Below are 16,794 nucleotides of genomic sequence, written 5' to 3'. Positions count from 1 at the left end.
GGGAAAACAGGCTCCTAAGCCAGGGAATGACTTGAAATTAGTTATTTAGGAAGATTTTACTGGCAGCAGCATATAGGCTGAATTGAGAAGACCTCAGACTGGAGACATGAAGAAGAGTTCAGAATTCAGAGTTCAGAGACCATTGCAATCATCATAGCCTGAGGGAGAGGCTTGTACCAGCCTGGTGGAGATGGAAATGAAGAAGAAAGAAAAATCTGACATATATAGCATGATGACAGATTTTTACCTCCCCAAAGTAAAAAATGTGGTAATAAATTTTTGTTTCATTTTGGTTTTAACTGGAAGACTGAGAAAATGATCGTAACACATACAAAATGACCACACTGTGAAATGACACACTCCTTAGAAGTGAAGTCAATGAGACCACGTAGAAGCTGTCATCTGAGGTAACAGGTAGCTATCTAGGTTAGAATTCAACTCAAGTTAACTTTCCTGAACATTTAAACTTTCAATGGTGGAAAAGGCTAATTTAGAAAATGATGATTTCCCTGATTCTATAAGGGTTCAAATTTTTGGCCATAGTATTAGTTTCCTATTGCTGCTCTAACAAGTTACCACAAACTTAGTGGCTTAACCAGACACTGTTGGTAAGGCTGCATTCTTTCTGGAGACTCTAAGAGGAGAATCTGTTTCCTTGCCTTTTCCAGTTTCTAGAGGCCCCCTACATTCCCTAGGCTATGTCCTTCTTCCATCTTCAGTATCAGCAGGGTAGCACTTTTAAATCTCTCTCTCTCTCTCCGCCTCTCTCCAGCTCACACACACACACACACGCACACACACACCACTCCCCTTCCCCCAGATATGCACACCCCTATCTCGGTCTTTTCTGATTTTCTTACCTCTCTCTTATCAAGATTCTTGTGATTACATTGGGACCACCTGATAATCTACCCATCTCAAGGTCCTTGATTTAATCACATCTGCAAAGTCCATTTTGTCCCATAAGGTAACATATTCAAAGGTTCTGGAGATTAGGAAGTGGACATTTTATTTTTTCAGGGGAGGGAGCATTATTCTGTCTACCACAACCACTGTTAGGAATTGTCATTTGTTGAGAGTTTGGGCTAATTTTCATCTAGTTTTATTCAGCTCTAAGATCCTAAGTTTCTAAGAGACTTGGGGTTTTTTGTTTGTCTGTTGTTTTTTGTTTGTTTTTGTTTTTTGACAGGAAAGTAGGATTCATTGGTGGGCATGAGTAAGGAGGGGACAGCACCAAGGCTCTCATGAGTGCAGGGCCTGTCATTTGTCCAGGGGACCACAATTAGGGATGTATTTGACCCCACAGATATCTGGGATGAGCCATTCTTCTGCCACCATGTTTTCAAATTCATCCACATTAAACTTAGTAAATCCCCACTTCTTGGAGATGTGCATCTTCTGGTGGCCAGGGAACTTGAACTTGGCCTTACAGAGGGCCTCAATCGCATGCTCCTTGCTCTGCAGCTTGGTGCCAATGGTCATTATGACTTGGCCAACGTGGACTCTGGCCACTGTGCCCTGGGGATTTCCAAAGGCACCACACATACCTACCTGGAGCCTAGATTGAGGACAGCATGCCAGTCATGAATGTCCACTGGAAAGGGCTGTCTCCAAGGTCCCTTAGGGCATCCTGTACAGGCAACAGGCTGCACGCACTACCGAGGAGGCTGCTGTTTGCAGCCATTGCATGCTGGGAGCCCCCACGGGGAAAAGACCATGGTTGGCTTAATTGGCTGCAACTAAGAAACTTGTTTTGTTGTAAAGAAAGTAGGAAAATGAGACTGGAGCATAAACCAGAGAAGGAGATAAAGGTTGGATTTAACCAAATTTAAGCCCTTACTTTGGATCAATTTCCCAATCGTAAAAAGAGTTGAGCAGAGGGCACAATTTTGGGAGTTAAATGCAGTGAGGATAGTGAGAGGAGAAAAAGTGGTCAGTAATATGGAAAAAAAGTAATAATGATACATAAATTTATGGGATACATTTTTGGTCATTGACCTAATGTCTTATCCCAGAGAATATTTAATTGATAGCTTAAGATGAGGGATTGGAAAGTTTGATATTTAAGCTTGCTAGGATTTTCAAAATGATGCTACCAACTGGTTCAGCAAAGAAGCAAAACATAATTCAAAAATATCATTCACTAGGTGGAGAAGTGGATAAACATATCAAGACATAATTTATGAAACTCAAAAGAAATCTGGGGCTTCCCTGGTGGCGCAGTGGTTGAGAATCTGCCTGCCAATGAAGGGAACACGGGTTCGAGCCCTGGTCTGGGAAGATCCCACATGCCGCGGAGCAACTGGGCCCGTGAGCCGCAATTACTGAGCCTGCACGTCTGGAGCCTGTGCTCCGCAACAAGAGAGGCCGCGATAGTGAGAGGCCCGCGCACCGCGATGAAGAGTTGCCCCACTTGCCACAACTAGAGAAAGCCCTTGCACAGAAACGAAGACCCAACACAGCCATAAATAAATAAATAAAATAAATTAAAAAAAAAAAAAAAGAAATCTGTAAGGAACAGTTTGATCAACATGGTTATATTGTGAGAACAACAAAGAAGATAAGGGAAATTGAAAAAGAACAATGAAATAGATAGAATTTTATAAAATATTTCTGACCCAGAGATTTTTATGCTAAACTACTTACCCTTCAAATGAAAAAGTGTTGTATGAAGGGTGAGGTGGGTAGGGATCATTAAACTCTAAATTATTTTGCACAGTTTGATTATGTATATTACAACTGCCAGGAAAGTAGGCAAAATAGGAGAAAGATCAAAGGTACTAGATGTCCTTTTGGTGGAGCACTTAGTGTTATCTACTGAGTTCTCTGGGTATTCTATGATTCTACAGAGATGCGCACATTAGATCACCTTTCTGTTGACTAGGTTAATTTATAACTCGATGGGACTATCTCTACAAATTAAGATGTAGAAAACTGATAGTAACCCAAGTAATTTTTGTCCATAGAAATGCAAATAAATTTTGTTCAGTAGAGATACAATTGATTTCTACTTTGTAGAAATTATGACTTGGAACAATATATTTAATAGAACCTTATAACGTTAATCAGTGTTAAATTTTTAGCAAATTCATTTAAGCATTTATGAGTATATATATGTATGGATATACATATGTACAATATATTATATATAATATATATTATATTAGTATGTATTATGTGTGGGAATATATAATAGAGACATTATCTTGAAAATCTTTGAATTGCCTTTAAGAGTTTAGTAGTTCCTTTATTAATTAGAGTTGACTTTATTTTTAAGTTGTGTTAATTTTATATTCATACAAAAATTGTGGTTTTATCTTTTTGAACATTTATACTTTAACACAACTCTTGCTTGATAAAATATTCTGATGCTAGGTATGTATTAATTATTACAATACAGATGGATAAAAAGATCATTTTGGGGAATTCAGTTTATAAAATCTGAATTTAAGCAAACACTTGAAGATAGAAAAGAGCTTGCTTTTTTGTAGAATCATGCTTTCCAACGTGAATGTATTGTCATCAGAATATATAGGCATCCAGGATTATAAACTGATTTACAAGGTAGCTTATTCATTATGGTACTAATTTGAGGATTCCCTAGGATATATCAGTTGGAAAGATTGTTGTATATTGTCTTAATTTTCAGAAAGTCAATATTTCTTAGAGAAAGATATTTCAGATTTTTAAATATATCCCAGAAAAGAAGCAGCATATTCTGAAAAATCAATGCTTTCTTTTTTCTTTTTTGTGGGGAGAGGTGTTAAGATAGACCTAGGTATCAATTGTAACTCCATTGTCCCCCATTGACTTTAATCAGAACATTTTGTTTTGGTCAAAGTACATTTCGTGTCTCAAACTTGATTCTCAGATGTGTGTAATCAAAATAAATGCAAAAAGTACAAAGTAAGTAGATATTTAATTTTTTATCTTTCTTTGAGTTAACTATATACTCAATGAAAATGTTGATCTTATATTTTCATGACACCTTTGTGTTACACAATATGCATATAAAACTCCTTTAGAAAAACTATAAATTCTTGCATCTCCTCTCAATCATATGATTTATATAATTTTGAGAACACAGCAGCCCTGCAGCAAAACATTCAATGAATTATTAAAAAGTGCTGAGAACTGCTTTATGGGTATAAAGAGCTAAATAAGGATCGTCTAATTCTACCAGTTATTAACATATAAATTCAAAAAAAGGAAAAAGTCCACATGCAGGTATTTTGTCCAAAATTAATGTTTCCTACTTTTAAAAAGGTCATAAGAGCAAAAATGACATAAACTTTGGATCCACTTCACTTCACACATTTATCTATTCATCAATATTTCCATAAGTAAATTTGTTAACCTAAGTGTAAATGTTTCAAAGAGGAAAAAAATTCAGAATATATCAAGGAAAAATACAAGAAATTAAAAGGAATAATAAATATGTGAATACACATAATCACATTCACTAGAATGAAAGCTCAGATAAAACAGTACATACCTTAGGGCATCATTCATTATCACACATACACATAAATATATATACATCAGTGACACATTTGGGAAAGAAGATGAACAAATTGAAGAGTTCATAAGAAAGATTTGAGGAAAGGTTTGGAAAATGAGGAAAGGTTAAAAGAAGAAGGCATGTTCAGTCAAATGAACATACCAAAAGGAAATATGATACTTATTTACAAATATATATAATGAAATGATAAAAAAACAAGACAAAGACAGAATAGAAAATATGAACTAGGAAAGACATGCAAAAATTAAGAAAATCTCTAAACAATGAAGGATGTAAACCTAAAGGATATGTAACTCTTATGGTAATAGTGTCTGTCATTATTGAAAAGCCAATATTGAGGTTAGATGCTTATTAAGAAAGGCTCATAAATAATTAAGTTAACCCTGCCTTACTACAAAGGAGAACAGATATAAACCAAGACCTTCCTTCCAAAGTTGAAATCTAATTTTACTTTCTCTTTCTCTCTCTTGTTGAGATTGGGCTGCCTTTAGCCTTCTAACTCATATTTGAAAAATATTTGAGTTTTTCACATAAAAATAGAATGAAGTACAAAATGAAGTGAAAATAAAGACTACACTGAAAGCAGGATTAGCTTGTACAAGCATGATGGAAAATGAATTGTGGTTTTTTTAGTGGTCCAAAAGCTAAACATTAATTATTTAGTCAATATAAATGTATTGCTTTAATATGCCAGGCACTGTACTAGGTACTAATACAAATCCATTGTAAGCAGAATCCAAATATGGCTTTCTCTTCTTCAAGATCATGGGTGTCTTATATATATATCTTATATGACTACTAACCATCTCTCAAATAATGTGTTGTTGGTTTCAAGGAAACCCTTCTCTCTGTATAATGGGAAAGAACATCAAATCAGAAGGCACTTCTTCCAATCAATAGAATCACCTTTAAGAATGGAGAAAAATACATTAAACTTTTTAGCAAAACCGTGAGATGATAATTAGCTTGTTAATGGTGGAGAAAAAAAATTTAATAATTGTGTTTCACTAATTCAGAATTCATTATTTGACCAGAGGCTGACAGGAATGTTATTTTTGCATTGATTAATTTATTTCTTTTTATAGAAGTAAATTAATAATGTAAATAAGATTACAAGAGGATCCTTCAAAATACTTAGTAGAACAAACTTTCTAAGCACCCTCAAGTACTTTAGAAGGAACCATTTCCACACAATTGATATGTTAATTACAAACCATTAAATCAAGTCAAGGATGTATATTGGATAACACTTTGTTAGTTTAATGTGAGTTAATGTAGGCACTTGAAATAATGGAACTCTATTCCTTTCTGAAATAATATATTTTCAGACTTTTTTTCTTTAATTAAAACTAAGCTTCCTCCAATTAGTACAGATTAATGACATTTTACAGGAGTCAATATTTAGGAACCAAGAGGTATTGCTGACTCTTCTATAACCTAGTTGTAGTCAGAGAAGAGGGAAAGATTGGGAAAGTAATCTTAGAGCTGATGTCTTCCAATTGAAATAGTACTTTCACACATAATAATACGACAGATATGACAAATTTGGATACGATCCAAATCAAAATCATTAACAATTTGAAATATATACATATATTCCTAGCAAATAAAGAGGAAAGAATATCTTGGCTAGCCAACATAGAAAGAAAGCATCTTTTAATATATAAAGAGGTTGTCTAAGGAAAAGTCAGTCTCATGTATCAATATATGTGTGAATATAACTTCCTCCTCCCTAACCCACGTACATTGACAAAGCAGTATTAAAATAAGAACAAGGTAGGAACCTAGCTAATTTACACATCATTAGAACCCATTTTTACTGGGGAGGTGGGTGGAGACTGGCGGGATAGGATAGTGTTGATTTGAGAAAAAAACGAGACAGTGCTTTTCATCAGCATTACTAATTTATTGACCATCATAAAAATATATGGCACACTAAAGGTTATGAACTTGACTTCTTGAGAGATACTTATGGAAGGGGAATGACCAGTATTTTCCTTTAAAATAACCCAAGAAACAGGGCTTCCCTTGTGGCGCAGTGGTTGAGAATCTGCCTGCCATGCAGAGGATACGAGTTCGAGCCCTGGTCTGGGAAGATCCCACATGCCGCGGAGCAACTAGGCCCGTGAGCCACAACTACTGAGCCTGTGCGTCTGGAGCCTGTGCTCCGCAACAAGAGAGGCCGCGATAGTGAGAGGCCCGCGCACCGCGATGAAGAGTGGCCCCCGCTTGCCACAACTAGAGAAAGCCCTTGCACAGAAACGAAGACCCAACACAGCCAAAAATAAATAAATAATTTTAAAATAACCCAAGAAACATACTCACTACAGTTTAGTATATTTGACAGATGACTTAATATAGTCTTTAAAAATATATTTTGGTATGTGAAAGTTTCAAACATCACAGAAGCATAGAGAAGAGTAAATGAATCCCCTTTTACCCATCACCAGATTCAACCCTTATCAAGATTTTGCTGACTTGGTTATCTAACCTCTTCTCCAGCTCTGGCTCTCTTGCTCTTACTTTTCTCTTTCCTGAGGTATGTAAAGCAAATCCCAGAGATTATCTTTCACCCAAACATCCTTTGGTAAGCATCTCTAAAAAAGTATATAGACAGTTTATCACAAACAATAGTACAAAATGATTTCCATTTACGGTTCTAATTTGCTCCCCCATGTCTTTGCTCGTGGCCCAAGTGGACTGTAGATTGCTCGAGGGCACTGACCTCTTTCCATTAAGAACATGGTCAGTGATAAAATTTTGGCAAAATTTACTTTTTTTTTTGTAGGAATGTGTTGTGATCTAAATGTTGTGTTCAAAACCTTTTCAGTTTTCATACTGCCTGATTTTTTAAACACTTTAAAATGTTTTCTACTTAAGAGGAAATGGGAAAAAGTGTTTAAGAGAGAAACATGGTTTACCACATCCTTGGGACCGTTCTGACTTCAATGGAGAAGGAACAATATAATCAAAAGTTGGCCATATTCACAATTGCTTTAACTCCGTCAAGATATGAAAGGTTTATCATGCTAATTTTTTATCATTTTTCCTTCTCTTCCATCATTTAAATTGGTGCAACAAGAGAGGAAGCTTTAAAATCATATTTTCAGCTCATCACCAAATTTAATTTTGTAAGTCTTCTTTATTGGCTCTTCAGATAAATAAAAGCTAAAATAGCAACTGTACCTTTAAATGATTCTCTCTGCATCTTGTTCTCTCTAAATATTTTATTTATTTAAAAACAATATAACCACATTAATATTTATTTAGACATTTTTAGTAATCATTTTCTTTTTCATATAATGAGAGATTATCGCAAGCTAATTCAGTGAATGAAGCATTTCACATACAAATTTTTGCATTATCTGATAGGTTTTCATATGTAAATTACATGCATCTGTTTATCTCTGGTGAATAGTGTCAAATATCCTCAATGCAAAATGAACCTTAGGTAACATTATCTTCCTAATGACTTTTCGTTTCCCAGTGAAAAATTGACTATTTGTACCAGGTACTTAGAAATTGTCATTCAAAAAGAGCTTTTATTTGTTTGTTTTTACTGGACTGCATCAGGGTAAAAAAAGGAAAACGAACACTTTGAGGTAAATTATGTTTATATTGTCCTTCTACAAATCTTTTGGAGTTTTATGTTTAAGATTATGAAATCTCATCCATAAACATTTTGAAACACAGAAGGTGGAATGTTTCAATGAAAAAAAAATTCCGCTACATTTAAAGAATTTTTGTTAGCCGTCAGGCACTTAAATCACGTTTACAAACATGGAAAGACAAATGCTTAAACATCTGAAATAGCCTCTCTCTACTCTCAAGTAGACCTGTCTTTGAATTCACCATGTGGGTGAAATCAAAGCACAGAACAAACACTGTTTTGATATGGCTTTGAAGATGATAACAGCTTCTAACAGAGAAAAAGGCAGCCTTGGGTTTGCAAGAAAACGATGATTGACTTGACTCCCAGCCCAAGGAAGTTTACCTTTTAATGAGTGCTTGGTGAGAAGCTCTCACCCAGTGTTTATTTGTGAGGGAAGCTGCCTAACTAGAATAGCTCTCAGACGTCTAGGTCCGCCATGCAAGATGTAACACACATCCTTATAAGCAGCAACATCTTTTGATCCAAATGAGCATACGCAGGATCCAGATGTGCACAGAAAATTTAGAGGTGGCCTAAGGATTAGAACTTGTCCTCTATGGTATATAAGCTTTCCTATCAATTCATGTAATCTGGTCCCCATGTGGAATGACTAATTAATACTCTTAAATATTAAAATAATGATCACAACAAGGAAAATATTTAACCTCTATTTTTTTCTTTTTCTTTTTTTTTTAAGAACTTGGAGTCTTTGGTCTCGGTAATAGAAGTGTTAGTTGGTACCCTCACTTTCCATCTTCCACTAAAAGAGTTTAGTCATCAAGAATCTTCCTACACTTTTGTAAATCTAGTTTCGGATCCATAGAATTTTCACTATTTTGGTTTGTTTTTGTTATATTATTGAGGCCTTGAGTTCAAATTATCTTACGTAGACTCAAACGTGCTTTAAGTTCATGCTTGTATCTTAGGGAGAAATTAGTTTTAACCTGTTAAGCTAATCAGCAAAATATACAAACACTAGAGGATATTAAAAATTCCAAGTAAGTATTAGCACCCCAAATTATCTTTAGAAATAATGACATTGTATTGAAGATAAACAGTTCGGGCTACATTTAACATTTTTTTAAGTATAGTTGATTTATAATGTTGTTAGTTTCAGGTGTACAGCAAAGTGATTCAGTTTTATATATATATATATGTATATATTTTTTTTTCAAGAAGGAAATAATGCCATTTGTAGAAACATGAATGGATATAGAGATTATTATACTAAGCAAAGTAAGTCAGACTAAGAAAGACAAATATCACATATCATTAATATGTGGAATCTAAAAAAAATGATACATTTAGTATTTTTTCAGAGATTGAGTAGATGTTCTCTAATCCTGTTTTCTACTCTTGGGCACACAAGGGGTACATTTCTCAAATTCTCCTGCAGTCAGATTGAGGCCATGTGAGTGGTTTCTAGCCAGTGGATTATGATTGAAAATAATATATGTCCCTTTCAGGCTTGGAAGAAAAATTTCCTAGCAGTATGAAGTCCTACAAACAAATCTGACCTGACTGAATTATGGATAATAACCTTTGATAATTAAAGTTTTCTTAGAATACAGCTATGCCTAGTTGTTTACAAATACCTGTGGCTGCTTTTATGCTACAATGGCAGATTGAGTATTGCAAGACATCTTATAATAGGAAATCATAAAATATTTACTATCTGACCCTACATAAAAAGTTTGCTGACTTAAAGATTAGAAAGAGGCTCAAAGATTGACTACTGTGACTAGAAAAAAGAGGAGAGTTAGTAGTATTAATGGAGACATTTCAGAGTTTATGACTCTGAATGGTAATGATATCCATGGTGTGGCTATACATCTTAGTTCCTAAAGTGGCATAGGGTAAATTGACGTAAGGACATGGGGATGTATAAACATATGTCTTCATATACATAAATAGTGGGACCTACCCTGCCAATTTGGACTCCATATGTAGTTATACCTTTTTGATCTTTTTTCAATTAATTTCTATAGCCCACAATGCTCTACTAGTAGTAGGTTCACAATCTCTCTCGAGACCTCCCCACCACCTCATATTGGGCAAAGATCCTATCAGCTTACTCAGGGTAGAGGACAACAATTCTTTGATTGACAAACTGAGACAGAAGTAGGATCTTAATTGGCTTACCACTGTTAATATTTCTTCCAGTCATGTAGGGGAACATTTGGAGACACATCCTGCATAATCAGTGTGTGACATTTGTTCACATTGCTGGCATAATATGTTCTTACAGTCCCAAATTGTGATTTCAAGTTATAGTTTATTTTACCTTATATGTAAGTTCAGCTTAAGTTCAGCCACTGTTCCTCTTGGGCAGGTGGTCTGGAAAAGATAGCACTAGCCATAAACTGGGCTAAAATCCGTTCCAGCCAACAAACTCTGAGGTTGTTTCTTGTATTGAAGGTAAACCACCTGTTTAGTTTCTTCTTCTCATCAACAAAAATTTTGTATCAGACACTCATTGTTTCATGCTTGGTACCTTGGCCAGAATGTCCCCAGAGTCATTATGCAAATAGGTTAATTCTCTAACCCAGAGCTCTGCATAGAGGTGGATTTTGCTAAATCACATAGGAAAAAAATCTTGTTACACCCTAATCCCACTACTATGAGTTTCTTCTTGCCCCATATTTGCATAACTGAAAGGGTCAAACAAATGACCCAGAGCAGGACAAAGAAGATCTGCACCAGAATGACCTTCCATTTCTGCAAATTCAAAGAGCAGCTGGCAGCCTCTCTGGCTAATACAGAAATTTAAAAACAAAAAAACCCATAATAATTACAACCATGATAAATACACTTTCTGGCATACATGTATGTATGTGTGTATATATGTGTATGTATGAGTGTGCGCATATGTGTGTATATATCATATGTACATATATGTCACATGTATACATATTATATATATAAACACATATGTATATGTTATATATGTACATAAATGCATATAGATATATTTGGATACAGTTATATATTCATTGATAAAAATAACTTGAAATACATATTTTAACAATTTTATCAAGTAAATCAAACAGTACTTAAATGTTTATGTTGGAAAAAAATGCAGTACATTTCTCCACATCTTTCTAATTCCCAGCTCTGTTCTTTCAGCTCTTAATATTAATTTTTGCTTCTATATTAGTGAATAATATACTTAAAATTAATTTTTGATTTATCAATTTAAAAAATAATCTATTAATTTTACCTTTTCATGGTTACACCATTTTATTCTATTTTTCCTTCCTTATTCTTCTTACTATAACTTGGAGTTCTATAAAGTCAATGTTTACATGTCTATGGCAATGTAAGTGCTGTACATTCCTAAATGGAGAATTATATTCTTTTCAGAACTTTTAATTTTTACTGGATTAATAATGGCATTTAAAATTTTTGCTTAGTTTTCTATGTATCTAACTTTAAAAAACTGCTCCACCAGATGTTTCAAATGACCAACATAATTTTTGAAAGCTCAAGCATATTGGCTAATCAATCAGCTATATATTTTCCTCCTAACTATCTCTCAATTGCTACCTCACCTAATCTAGCCAGGTTGCTTTCTAAATTCAGGTAATAGCTCTCATCTTGACACTTCCCTTTTCTTTGCTCTGTGTTGGCTTTTCTGTTTCTTGAGTCTGGTGTCTCTCTGTGTCTACTTCTCATTTTCTTAAACCAGTTTCCCTAGTACTTGCCAAGAAAAAGAGCTCAACTTGCATTTTTAAAAAATGTCTTAATTCTACCCTTACACTTGATTAATAATTTAACTAAATTTAAATTCTGAGTTAAAATGCTTTTCTTTCATAATTTTGAAGCTATTTCTTTATAGTAAACAAGCAATAATGTTACATTTGAGAAATCTGATGCCATTTTTCTTTTGTGTTTTATTTCCATTTCTATGCACGTGACCTCTGGTTCCCTCTCTCTCTCTCTCTCTCTCTCTCTCTTTCTCTCACTCAGCTTGTCTCTTTTTTTAATCTCTCCTTTGTTTTCTCCTCCACTTCCTCCATCTCTGGATACTTTAAGTATATTCTCTCATTTTTATTACTAAAATTTTTGAACACATACAAAAGTAGAAAGAATAGTATAATGAACCCTTATATCCCTTACATACCTTTCTCCCAGTTTCAACAATTATCAGCACAAGGTCAATCTTACTTCATACTTCCCTCAGTACTACATATCCACCATCCACACTAATTTATTTTTGAACAAAATATTTTCTTTATATCATTTCATTCATTAGTATGTATCTCTGAAGTACAAGGACTCTTTTTTCCTTTTTTGTTTTTTTTGGAAAGAAGATAGAAGTCGGAGGATCCAACAATTTAGTATTTACACATTCAACTAATCCCTTAAATAAGATCAGAATGTATTTACCTTCTATGTAAATTAAACCTGAAGGTAGATAGGTCCAGGCACACTTGGAAACTTCACAAATCATCAGGGATCCAAGACTTAGTCAGTGTCTTTCCCTGTCCCTTCCACCCAGCCTAGAGGTTCATACAATTTCTGTAAGAGCTGACTGTTTCCTGTGCCTCCCTGCATTTTTTTCTAAGGCATGGAACTTATTCCCATGGTCCAAAATGGCTGCTACAAATCCTAAATTCATGCTGTATTCCAAGCTGGATGATGGAGAAGGGGGAAGAAGAGTATAACACTTCCCTTTTGAAGACACTTCTCAAAAATACAGCAAAGATCTCTGTTACCTTTCACAGACTAAACATAGTGAGCTGAGAGAAGCTGGGAATTGGATACATATAGATACATAGATACACAGATACACAGGTGATAGACAATAGATACATAATGTAGATAGGCACGTAGATACATAGATATATAGAGATTACCTATATATTTATATGTAATATGCACATATGTAATATGTATGTATTTAATGGTTATGCATATATCTCAATGGTTAAAAATCCATTAATTGGAATTACATTTAGTGGATTTTTGTACATTTTTAAAAAATGTATTTTCAAAGTTTATAATAAATCTCTAAATGTTAAGACTATAAAATCAATCTAAGATAAGTGATTTCCTGTGTGTTCTTTTCTTTCAAAAAGGTATTACAACACCAGATGCATAGTAGTAAAATGCCTCAAGTCTGGAGGTTGTTAATTATATCTACTTCTTCCTTTGCCTACATTTTCACTATTTATGCTAACTGGTGCCAACTGTCTATTGAGATAATAATGTTAGTTGAATGTTTATGTTAATATTTTGAATGTACAAATTATATACTTATTTTTTAATGGGAAATTTTGTGATTGCCTTCACTGTGTGAAAAATGTCAATCAGCATTGATAAAATCTCAAGGTTTTATGGATCCTGACTCAAACATTTGAAAATTCTCAATTTTAGGATACTTTATTGAAGACACAAGGCAAGATGCTTGGCCCACATTTGTCTTTCTAATTTGACAGTTTAGTCCCAGAGCCTCAATACACTGAAACGTAACTTAAAATTATTCATAATCACTCAGGAATGCTTAGTAACAAAGGCAGTGCACAGTAATAGGAAGTAGGGTGAGTTCTTTAAAGCTAACATCAGTCTTTTGAAAAACAAAAAGAGAAAGAGAGAGCTACAGTGCAATTTCTAAGAAAACAAACAAAATCAATGCCTAATTTTGGACCCACACGAAAATAAGAATTTCCACAAAAAAATTGATTCCTCTGAATTTAAGACATTTGAAACATTATTTTTTATTATGCTTTATTGAATATGCATTATAAATCATGTCCTGCCCAAACTGATTCAAATTCTTTGTATGTTTGTTTTTTCTTTTCTTTTCATCAGTGCCAATTTTTCACAGATTTACTACAGTTCTCATAGTTAATGGTATATTATGATGCTAGAAGAAAAAAATAGGCCAAAGTGATAGAAATCTTGTTAATTATGTTACAAATAAATATTAGGAGCTAAGGTCCAGCTTTTAAAGCTTAAAAAACCTCCTCATCTTTATCAACTATAAATTACATACTAATTTAACATAAAGCAGTTTTCTAAATTTAATGTAATATGTAAAAGTGCTTTAAACTTAAGGCAATAAATAAAATGCTATACATTTACTTTTTTACTTTTTTACTTTTTAAAGACTTCCCTTTGTATCACCTGCCCCCATACATGCAGAGCCTCTCTCCTTATGGACATCTCCCAGCAGAGCGGTGCATCTGTTACAGTTGATGAACCTACATTGACACATTATAATCACCTGAAGTCCATAGTTTACATTAGGGTTCACTCTTGGTATTATACATTCTGCGGGTTTGAGCAAATATAATATCATGTACCCATCTTTATAGTATCATACAGAGTATTTTCACTGCCATAAAAATCCTCTGTGCTACACCTATTCATCCTTATCCCTTCCCCCACCAAAATCCTGGCAACTACTGATCTTTTTATTATCTCCATATTTTTTCCTTTTCCAGTATGTTATGTACTTGGAATCACACAGTACATAACCTTGGCAGATTGGCTCCTTTCACTTGGTAATATGCATTTAAGTTTCCTCTATGTCTTTTCATGGGTTGATAGCACATTTCCTTTTTTAGCACTGAATAATATTCCATTGTCCAGATATACCACAGTCTATCCATTCACCTACTGAAGGATATCTGGGTTGCTTCCATGTTTTGGCAATTATGAATAAAGCTGCTATAAACATACATATGCAGTTTCTTCTGTGGACAAATGTTTTCAACTCCTTGGGGTAAATACTGGGGAGTGTGATTGCTGGACCATTGGGTAAGAATATGTTTAGTTTTGTAAGAAACTACCATATTGTCTTCCAAAGTGGTTGTACCATTTTGCATTCTCCCAGCAATGAATGAGAGTTCCTGTTGTTCCACATCTTCACCAGCATTTAGTGCTGTCAGTATTCCACATTTTGGTGATTCAAATAGGTGTGTATCTCAGTTTTTAAATTTGTACTTCCCTGAAGACACATGATGTGGAACATTTTTATATGCTTATTTGCCATTTTAAATTTTTCTCTGATGAAGTGCCAGATAAGGTCTTTGGCTCACTTTTTAGTTGGGTTACATGTTTCCTTACTGAGTTTTAAGTGTTGTTATATTTTGAATAACAGTACTTTATACACATGACAAAATATTTTGTCCTAGCCTGTGACTTTTCCTCTCATTTTCTTGAATTTTCTTTCACAGAGCAAAAATTTATAATTTTAATGAAGTCCAGCTTATCAATTATTTCTTTAATAGGTCATGCCTTTGTTGTTGTATCTAACAAGTCAATGCCGTACATAACATTTTCCAGTTTTTCTCCTATATTACCTTGTAGCAGTTTTACTTTAAGTGTATGATCCATTTTGAGTTAATTTTTGAAAAGGATGTAAGGTCTGTATCTAGATTCATTTTTTTATGGCTGTCCAATTGTTCCAATATCATTTTTTGTAAAGATTATCTTTGCTCCATTGTATTACCTTTGCTCCTTTGTCCAAGATCAGTTGACTATATTACATGGGTCTATTTCTGGGCTTTCTAGTTTGTTCCATTGACCTACTTGTCTATTTGTTTGCCCATACTACACTGTTTTGATTTCTGTAGCTTTCTAATAAGTCTTGAAGCCAGGTAGTTTCATCTTCTAACTTTTTTCTTCTCATTAATTATTGTGTTGGCTATTCTGGGTCTTTTGCATCTCCATATAAACTTTAGAATCAGTTTGTTGATGCCCACAGAGTTACTTGCTGAAATTTTGATTAAGATCACATTGAATCTATAGATCAAATTGGGAAGAACTGACATCTTAACAATATTATGTCTCCCTATCCATGAACATGAGTTATCTCTCCATTTATTTAATTCTTATTTGATTTTATTCATCAGAGTTTTATAGTTTTTCTCATATAAATCTTGTACATATTTTGCTAGGTCATACTTAATTATTACATTTTGGGTGTGCTAATGTAAATGGCACTGTGTTTTCAAATTCCACTTGTTCATTGCTGGTATACAGAAAAACAATTGATTTTTGTATATTAATCTGTATCCTCCAAACTTGTTATAATCTGCTTATTAATTCCAGATTTTTTTTGGTCAATTCTTTTGGATTTTCCACATAGAAGATCATGTCATCTGTGAACAAAGACATTTTAATTTCTTCCTTCCCAAATTGTATACCTTTTATTTCCTTTTCTTGTCTTCTTGCATTAGCTTGTACTTCCAAATTGATGTTGAAAAGACATGGTGAGGTGGCAGGAGACATTGTTGCCTTGTTCCCGATCTTAGTGTGAAAGCTCCAATTTTCCCACCATTAGGTATGGCGTTATACATTTGCTTTTAATATTGTATGACACCACAGTTTATTGTTCACACTTACTGTGTTCTTTATAATTCCTGCCTTATCTTCATAATGTTACTTGACTTAAGAAAGGCTAGTTGCTGCGTATTTCTCATACTTAGAATTAGAATGTGATATGGAGCTATTTATTACTTTTTTGAAAAGTAGTCCTAGTTTCTCTATGTTGCAGTTCCTTTTTGCTCACTGCCAGTTTCATTTTAAAAATTTCATGGACACTAGTGCCTAAGTTTTGTTTATTCTGTAGCCTTCAGAGGAGATTTTTTTTCTTTCATGTGCTCAACAA

The 16,794-nt window shown here is 34.0% G+C and overlaps 1 non-coding gene across 1 annotated transcript; it reads right to left on the bottom strand.

The window, feature by feature from the left end:
* Positions 1 to 1,602: 1,602 nt before the first annotated feature.
* On the bottom strand, positions 1,603 to 1,739 carry LOC132369386 (small nucleolar RNA SNORA70). The gene has a single exon (XR_009504366.1). It is a non-coding gene; the product is annotated as a small nucleolar RNA SNORA70 (small nucleolar RNA).
* Positions 1,740 to 16,794: the final 15,055 nt, after the last annotated feature.

The sequence above is a fragment of the Balaenoptera ricei genome, chromosome 7, assembly GCF_028023285.1.
Source record: "Balaenoptera ricei isolate mBalRic1 chromosome 7, mBalRic1.hap2, whole genome shotgun sequence".
NCBI classification, from domain to species: domain Eukaryota; kingdom Metazoa; phylum Chordata; class Mammalia; order Artiodactyla; family Balaenopteridae; genus Balaenoptera; species Balaenoptera ricei.
Note: the sequence above shows the minus strand (reverse complement) of the source record. Positions and strands in the feature narration are given on the sequence as shown.